Source organism: Dasypus novemcinctus, chromosome 5 (genome assembly GCF_030445035.2).
Source record: "Dasypus novemcinctus isolate mDasNov1 chromosome 5, mDasNov1.1.hap2, whole genome shotgun sequence".
NCBI classification, from domain to species: domain Eukaryota; kingdom Metazoa; phylum Chordata; class Mammalia; order Cingulata; family Dasypodidae; genus Dasypus; species Dasypus novemcinctus.
The window spans coordinates 57,624,252-57,634,378 of record NC_080677.1 but is presented as its reverse complement, the minus strand read 5'-3'; positions in this window follow the sequence as shown (position 1 = coordinate 57,634,378).

Below are 10,127 nucleotides of genomic sequence, written 5' to 3'. Positions count from 1 at the left end.
GAAGCTTCACAGCCCTTTCTCCCCTACCTGGGGCTGGGATGGAACTGCAGGTGTGGGCAGCAATCTATGCAATGTGGGTACAAAATGACTGTAGTTGCCACAATAAATTTCCAGCTTTATGGCCTCCATCATTTCTGATAAGAAATCCAGTGTTAAACTTACTGAAGATTACTTGTACATGATGAGCCACTTCTCTTGCTGCTTTCAAGATTCCCATTTTGTAGATTATCTGATAAGAGTTTAATATCCAGAATATATAAAAACTCCTAAAACTTAACAACAAAAAGACAAACATCCCTATTTAAAATGGGCAAAGGACTTGAATAGATATTTCTCCAAAGAAGATAAACAAATGACCAATAAGCACACAAGAAGATACTCAACATCATCAGCCATTAGGGAAATACAAATCAAAACCACAAAGAGATAAAACTTCATACCCACTAACTAGAAGTCTTATTTTTTTTTGATGGAAAATAACAAGTGCTGATGAGAATGCAGAGTAACAAGAACCTTAGTACATTGTTGGTGAGAAGGTAAAATGGTGCAGCCACTGTGGAAAATTATTTGGTATCCCACAAAAAAGTTAAACATATGACCTGGCAGTCCCATATCTAGGTACATAGCCAAAAGATTTGAAAGTAGCACCACAGACAGATATTTGTACACCAATGTTCATAGCAGTGTTATCCATAAGAGCCAAATATGAAAGCAATCCAAATTGAAAGCAGATAAATGAATTAATAAAACGTGGTATCGAAATATAATGGAATATTTTTCAACCTTTAAAAAGAATAAAGTTATGATATATATTACTACATGGATGAACTTTGAAGACATCATGTTGAGTGAAATTTGTCAAACACAGAGGAAGAAATGGTATATGGTTCCATTTATATAAAATAGCTAGAATAGGCAAAGTCATAGAAAGAAAATAGAGAACAGGTTACTAGAGGCAGGGAAGAAGTACATAATGAATTAAGGATTTCTGTTTGGGATGATGGAAAAAGTCTGGGAATGAATAGGGGTAGAGGTCACACAACACTATGAATGTGACTTATCCCCCTGGATTTCGAGTGTTTGAGATCAGAAAGTTTAAGTCATAAATGTTTCCACAATTTAAAAAAGAGAGACTAAAGAGAATGAAAATTAAATGTAATATGTATCTTATACTGGATACAATAATGGAAGTGGAAACGCTGAAAAAGGACATTATTGGGACATGAAAAAATTGGAATATAGACTGTAAGCTTTATATCAGTGTTAAATTTCTTGAAGTTAAAAATTGTACTTAAGGTGTGTACATAAATGATTATCTTAGTTTTTAGGAAATATACATTATGTATTAAGTGTTCAAGGAGCAGGATGTTTACAACCATAAATGTTTAGAAAATAGACAACCAGAAATATAGATTGATGAATGGATTGAAAGAATAATACTCCAAATGTGAAAAAATGTTGGTGGCTCTGGGCCTATGGGCGTGGGATATATTGCAGTTCTCAGTATGGATTATGGATTATTTTTGCAACTGTCCTGTAACTCTGAGAGTATTCCAAAATAAAAAAGGTTTAGAAAAAAATCTCTTTTTGACAGTTTGGTTATGATGTGTGTAGGTATGGAGCTTTTTTAGTTTATTTTACTTGGAATTTTCTTGACCACTGTACCTCAAATTTCCCTCTTTGCTTGACTGTCTAATTTGGACATGGACTCTAATGTTAGGAAATAAAAACTTTAATCACATAAAAAAGTAATATTTATAAAATTAGTAATAAAGGTTCACTGCACATTACTGTAATCTGTTGGGACCAGATATATTTAATTATTTATTTTTTTCAAATTTTAGAAAGGTAATTAATATAAGGCATATTCTATTTATTAACAACATACCCAGTAGGCTAATGGCAACATTCTGTAATAAAATACATTAAAACTTCTATAGAAAGCATCATACCAAGACATTTCAGTTCAGGTCAAGTTTTACAACTGTATGGGTTTCCTATGAACCCATGAAAAAACACTGAGTTCTTTGGACTTTAGAATTACAGATATTTCCATAGCAGTCCTGGATATCATGTGTTTCAGATGATGAAATGGAGAATGGCTGCCCTAATTATGTTAGACTATGATATTAGTGAGCAGTAAATTTTGTTTTATTTTATTTTTTAAAGATTTATTTATTTATTTATTTTCTCTCCCCTTCCCCACCCCGGTTGTCTGTTCTCTGTGTCTATTTGCTGTGTCTCCTTCTTTGTCTGCTTCTGTTGTTGTCAGCGGCACGGGAATCTGTGTTTCTTTTTGTTGCATCATCTTGTTGTGTCAGCTCTCTGAGTGTGCGGCGCCATTCCTGGGCAGGCTGCACTTTCCTTCACGCTGGGCGGCTCTCTTTACAGGGCGCACTCCCTGTGCGTGGGGGTCTCCTACACGGGGGAGACATCCCTGCATGGCACAGCACTCCCTGTGCTCATCAGCACTGCGCATGGGCCAGCTCCACACAGGTCAAGGAGGCCCGGGGTTTGAACCACAGTCCTCCCATATGGTAGATGGATGCCCTAACCACTGGGCCAAGTCCGCCGCCCTTTATTGTTTTAAGTCACTGAGATTTCTGGGATATATCTGTCATATCAAAATATTTTTTCATATGTGAAAATCTGCCCTCTCATGGCATGAATTTTCAGTGATAAATAGAGCAAAAAACCTCATCAAACAATTCTCCTTCATATATGTAACCCATGAATGTCATAATTTGATTTATGTTCTATGCATCAATGATTTCATCCCACTGAAAACTGAAATGTCTACTAATAAATATGTGATATTAAATTGACTTTTCACATTATATGTCAATGACACCATGCAAAATCCCACAGTGTCTCTTGATCAAGACATTTTGCTATTAGGTTGTTCAACTTTCTGAGTTTCTTCCCTCAAGTTTCCACAGCATCTTGCAGCTTCTCTGGCCTAGGGCTTTCTCCAGAGCGTCACAATCTTTCTTAGCCCACTCAGAGCCAAAGCCCTTAAGTGTAGGGAGTTAATGTAACTCTTACCTGATAGGATTTTGCATCAATGGATGAATGTCTAAATCTCCTGATACTTGGAGGAAAAATTCTGATGTGTATTCTTTACAGTTTACTAGAGGGTCCTCGACAGGATTGACTTACATTTTTCAGAATAATTGCCAGGTCAATGATATACTCTTTTTTAGCTTTCCTTCCAAATCTCCTACTCTCCTCACTTTCCCTGCTTTTACACCCCGACTTCCTGGAATGACCACCCAAATGAACTACATGCTTTGAGAGGGGAAAACAAACTAGATCAATGTTTCTGTTGTATTGATGCCTTTTCTTAATTTTCCTATAAAAATAATTGATTTCTTATTGGAGAGGAATTGCACAGTATTTGAAAATAGTACAAAAACAGACTGGTCACTAAGATGGTACAAGTCAATAGATTTCTGATCCAATAAAATCTGCTTTTAAGATTGGCACTTTCCATTTTGAATCCCTATATGTGAAACACTTAAATTCACAAAATCACTTATTCTAGTACATAGAGACATATTTTATATTAGTAATGGAGCACTAATAACAGTTTATATTTATGTCTGTGAAATAAAGGACAAACCCAGCAAGCCAAGCCTTTACCATACTTTGCATATTCCAAAGGAAGATTTGGCCCCTGTCCTGATTCTGCGAAGTAACTTCTAAGCCCTTAGAATATCCTGCCTGATTAGAGTGCCTTTGTTTACCTCGGGGTCTTGGACCAGTCCATATAGTTTATGGAGATGACCTTGGTATCAGCTTGACCTCTGGAGGGGCTGGAGATTGAAGGTCGCTCACAGGAGCAGTCAGCCATACTATGACTGACCTCCAGTAAAAACTCTGAGCATGAAGGCTCAGATGAGTCTCCTTGGTTGGCAATACTCTATGCATGCTGTTATAGTAGCTGGGAGAATTGAGTGCTGTCCACATGACTCCATTGAGAGACAACAAGTAAAAGCTTGTTCCTGGTATCTCCAGGACCCTTCCCTATGTATCTTTTTCTGTTGCTGATTTTTTTTTTTAAATTTTTTAAATAGAATGTGTTCTTTTTTTTTCCTTTTTTTTTTAATTGACTTTGTAATAATATTACATTAAAAATATATATGTGAGGTCCCATTCAACCCCACCCCCCCACCCCACCTCTCCCCCCCCCCCCCCAGCAACACTCGTTCCCATCATCATGACACATCCATTGGATTTGGTAAGTACATCTTTGGGCACCTCTGCACCTCATGGTCAATGGTCCACATCATGGCCCATACTCTCCCCCATTCCATCCAGTGGGCCCTGTGAGGATTTACAATGTCCGGTGATTGCCTCTGAAGCACCATCCAGGGCAGCTCCATGTCCCAAAGACACCTCCACCTCTCATCTCTTCCTGCCTTTCCCCATACCCATCAGCCACCATGTCTACTTTTCCCAATCCAATGCCACCTCTTCTATGTGGACATTGGATTGGTTGTGTCCATTGCACCTCTATGTCAAGAGGAGGCTCAGATTCCACATGGATGCTGGATGCAATCCTCCCACTTTCAGTTGTAATCACTCTAGGCTCCATGGTGTGGTGGTTGTCCTTCTTCAACTCCATCTTAGCTGAGTGTGGTAAGTCCAATAAATCAGATTGTAGGTGCTGGAGTCTGTTGAGGCTCAGGACCTGGCTATCACATTGTCAGTCCAGAGATTCAAATCCCCTAAATATATCTTAAACCTCAACACTAACTGCACCTCCAGCACATTAGCATGAAAGTCTTATGAAGGGAGATCCCATCTGAGTCCAGATTCATCACACATAAACACCATTTCCAAAGAGGGGCCATCTGACCTGGTAGTTAACCCCATCGGCCATGACCATAACTCCCATGGGTCTCTTTAGCCCTCAAAGGAACCAATATCTGGGGGTTGTATCTGCTTTATCTGTCTCTCTGACTCTGCTCAGTTGTGCATAAGGGCAATCCTTCTGCCAGCCTCCAGACTCTTTTTTAGAAACTCGTAGCCATATAAACTCATTTCTCCTTTCCATTTCCCCCTTACTTTAGGTCAAACAACATTTTAAAGTCATGTTATTTTATGTAGACAGGGATATTCTGCTGATCCGTCTGTTGCTGATTTTAATCTACATCTATCTTTTCACTGTAATATACTATACTTGTGTGTATAATAACTTTGCTGAGTTCTGAGTCTTTCTAGAGAATCTTTGAAACTGAGATGGTCTTAGGGACGCCCAAACAGCAATGACATTATTTTGAATTACAGTGTATGTGTGTGTGTGTGTGTATGTAGTTCATCTATTTTTATGTCTTTAATCCTTCAGTGAACCACTTTGGAACCACTGATCCACATTTGTGATTGGGAATGTAAAACAATACTATAGTGACCAGTTAGAGCCTCTGCAAAACAGATGCCGAAACAATTAGTAGTGCAAAAAGTTTATTGGTGGTTAATTCTTATGAAAGATAAGAGGGAAGAAGCAGGATTGGTTAAGGAAAATTATGGTAGATTGATTTATATAATTAATTCCATTCATGTGGATGTGAATCCATAGTAAATAGGGCCTTTTGAAGATATATTTAGTTAAGGTGTGGCCAACTGAATCAGGATGGATCTTAATCTTATTACTGGAAGCCTTATAGAGAAAGAGTCACAAGAAGCCAGAAGCCAGAAGTCAACAAAAGCCAGAAGAGAAAGAAGAGGGCATTGCCGTGATGAGAAAGCCAAGGAACCCAAGGATTGCTAGCCAACCACACCCCTACCAACCCTGGGAGAAAGCAAGTCTTCTAGCCTCTGAAACCATAAGACAATAAATTCCCATTATTTAAGCCAACCCAATGTGTGCTATTTGTCACAGCAGCAAAGAAACTGAGACAAAAATATTCAAACCATAATGCAAATATGACATCTCTGAAAGGAAAGGGGGTATAGAATAAAAAAGATTGGGCAAGGAAATCTTCATTGGGAAGCAAATCTCACAAAGTCCCAGCCAAACCAATGGGGAACTTCTGAGCAAAGATTTCCCATTAGAGGAATCCCACACTGGGAAGAATTGGCTAGTCATTGCTGTAAGGTGGATGCCCAGGAAGAATGTCTTCTTTTGAAAGGCTAAGAGATATCCTGAAGGTGTTGACAACTGGAGGTGGTGGTTAGCTAACTCTACTCCTTGAAGCTAAATAGCAAATTCTTTCCAGAAGACAGTTCCAAATGGCATGACTCCATAGCTGCCACTGGAATAAATAAACAAATAACAATTTTAACAAATACAAATATTAATATGAAAACTACATGATACATTCTCTAAGATGAACTATTTGTATCCTATTAACTGAATGTAAAAGGAAATGATCTGACCCCAGAAATTTTTATAATGCAAGTAACAACCTTAAAAAACGTAAGATTTTAAAAATAGTGACAAGATTTCTGTGAAAAACCTAAGAATATTATGTTTTTAATGTTGTGAAATTGTGTAAAATACCATGCCAAACTTTATCTAATCATTAGATTCTAGAAAATATCCAACTTCATCTACTCTCTCCTGTTTGCTAGCTTTTGTAGAAGCTGTAACACAAACTTTGACTTATCAGTGGATGTACAGGCAACATACCAAGGACCAGATTTCTCTTCAACTCTCATCACTTCAATGACTACCTCTATACAAATGATTCACTAATTCATATCACGAGTCCAGACATCCACCTTGAGCTTCAAATTTATATAGCCAACTGCATCTTCTCTTAGTTTTCTCAAAGCCCCTAAAGTTCACCTTGTATAAAAGTGAAATGTTTGTCTCAGTCCTGATTGTCTTACAGTATTATCTATCACAATGGACAGCACCATCGTTTGAGCAAGAAAGCCCATATGTCAGATTTGGCCCCTTTCTTTTCCTTATCACCATATCCAATATAAGAACAACTGCTCTCTATTAATCCTCCTAAATAGTTGTAGAATCTGTCAATTTCTCTCCATCTTTCCCACCAATATCATAGTCAAAGCTATCATTTCTCCAATAATGTCTACAATAGTCTCCTAACTTGCCTATCCACATCCCCTTATCTGTTGATATTACAGCTGGATTGATTTTATAGAAATGTAAAATATGATCATATAACCATCCCTTGTTCTTAAAATCCTTCAGAATTATTTTTCTTGGATAAATATACATTGCTTTACTGTTGCCTTTCAGACCATACATAGTTTGGTCCTATTTACCTCTTAAACCTCAACCTCCCAACATTTCCCTAAAATCTCTTCCTATTCTCTGTGCTCTGGTACTCTGGCCACATTGGACTTTATGATAGGACCCTATACTCACTGACCTCCAAAAAGGACTTAGATAATAAGATTGTCTCTCTGCCTCAAGTATTCTTTCTTAACACTTGTTCATCTTATGAATTTCTTCACATCCTTTTGATATTAACACAAGCTTCCTAGGGAATCTTCTCTGCTCTCACTGACTAGGTCAAATCTCCTTATGACAGCTTTTTATAGCACCAATTATTTTTCCTTCCTGCATTTTCATAACTGCAACTTGACATTTATTTGTATGACTACTTGAATAATATCTGTTTTTCCTACTAGAATATAAACTTCATAAGGGTAGAGCCTGTGTCTGGTTTGGTTCACCAATTTATCCTTAAAACAGTGCCTGACAAATTTATACATGTTAGGCATGCAATAAATAAGCAAATGTAGGCATGTTCCACAGGAAATTCCAAAATGAAAATATGTGAAGCTGCTGCCTCTTAGGATGTTTTACTTGTAGACTTTAACCATCCACTCAATTGAGTAGAGACAGGACATGGGAAATGATAGGTCATTTCTTGAACTATGCCTATTCAAGTCTTTTGCCCATTTTTCAATCAGGTCCTTTGTCTTTTTACTGTTGAGTTGCAGCATCTCTTTATGTATCATGGATATTAAACTCTTTTGGGATACGTGATTTCCAAATATTTTCTCCCATTACATTGGCTACCTTTTCACCCTCTTGACAAGGACCTTTGAGGTGCAAAAGTGTTTAATTTTGAGGAGGTCCCATTTATCTATTTTTTGTTGTTGTTGTTGCTCATGCTTTAGATACAAGATCCAAGAAATCACCACTTACCACAAGATCTTGAAGTTGTTTCCCTACATATTCTTCTAGTAGTTTTATGGTCTTTGCTTTTATATTTAGGTCTTTGATCCATTTTGAGTTGATTCTTGTATAGGGAGTGGGGTAGGGTCCTCATCCATTCTTTTGGTTATGAATATCCAGTCCTCCTCACACCATTTTTTGAAGAGACAGTTTTGTCCCTTTAACATGGACTTGGTAGGTTTGTAAAAAACCGGTTGGTCATAGATGTGAGGGGTTATTTCTGGACTCTCAATTTTATACCACTGATTGTTGTGTCTATCTTTATGCTAGTACCATGCTGTTTTGACCACTGTAGCTTTGTAGTATGTTTCACTGTCAGGCTGTGAAAATCCTTCCACATTCCTCTTCTTTTTTAGAATGCTTCTGGCTATTTGGGTGCACTTTCCCTTCCAAATAAATTTGGTAATTGCCTTTTCTACTTTTGTAAAGAAGGCTGTTGGAATTTAGATTGGTATTGCATTGAATCTATACATCAGTTTGGGGAAGATTAACATCTTTATGATATTTAATCTTCCAATCCATGAACATAGAATGTCTTTCCATTTGTTTAGGTCTTCTTTGATTTCTTTTAGCACTGTTTTGTAGTTTCCTGAATATAGGTCCTGTGCTTCTTTGGTTAAATCAATTCCTAGGATTTGAATCTTTTTTGTTGCTATTGTAAATGGAATTTTTCCCTTGATTTCCTCCTCAGATTGTTCAATACTAGTGTGCAGAAGCATTACTGATTTTTGAGTGTTGATCTTGTAACCTGTCACTTTGCTGATATTGTTTATTAGCCCAATTAACTTTGTCATAGATATTTCAGAATTTTCTATATATAGGGTCATGTCATCCATGAATTGTGATAGTTTTACTTCCTCTTCTCCCATTTGGATACCTTTTTTTTTTCTAATTGCTCTAGCTAGAATTTCTAATGCAATATTGAATGTCAGTTGTGACAGTGGGCATCCTTGTCTTGTTTCTGATCTTAGAAGAATGCTTTCCACCTTTCTTCATTGAGTATGATGTTGGCTGTGGGTTTTTCATTTATCCCCTTTATCATATTGAGGAATTTTCCTTCTATTCCTGTCTATAGAAGTGTTTCTATCAAGAAAGTGTGGGAAGTAGACTTGGCCCAGTGGTTAGGGCATCCGTCTATCACATGGGAGGTCCACAGTTCAAACCCCAGGCCTCCTTGACCCATGTGGAGTTGGCCCATGCATAGTGCTGATGTGCACAAGGAGTGCCGTGCCACGCAGGGGTGTCCCCTGCATAGGGGAGCCCCACACACAAGGAGTGTGCCCCATAAGGAGAGCCGCCCAGTGCGAGAAAAGTGCAGCCTGCCCAGGAATGGCGTCACACACATGGAGAGCTGACACAACAAAATGACACAACAAAAAGAAACACAGATTCCCATGCCAGTGACAACAACAGAAGCGGACAAAGAAGAAGATGCAGCAAAAAGACACAGGGAACAGATAACCGGGGGGGGGGGGGGGTGGGGGGGGGGAGAGGAGAGAAATAATTAAATAAATCTTTAAAAAAAAAAAAACAAAAGAAAGCGGGCTGGGTTTTGTCAAATGCCTTTTCTGCATCAATCAAGATGATCATGCATTATTTTTTCCCTCAATTTGTCTATATAGTGTATTATGTTAATTGATTATTGTATGTTTAACCACCCTTGCATACCAGGAATAAATCCCACTTGGTCAAGTTGTATAATATAATTCTTTTGATACACTGTTGGATTCTATTTGCAAGTATTTTCATGAGAATTTTTGCATCTATGTTCATTAGAAAGATTGGTTTGTAATTTTCTTGTCTTGTGGTATCTATATCTGGCTTTGGTATTAGGGTGATATTGGCTTCATAAAATATGTTGGGTAATTTTCCCTTCTCTTCAAGTTTTTTGGAAGAGTGTAAATAGGATTAGTATTAATTCTCAAAATGCTTGGTAGAATTGACCTGTGAAGCCATCTGGTCCTGG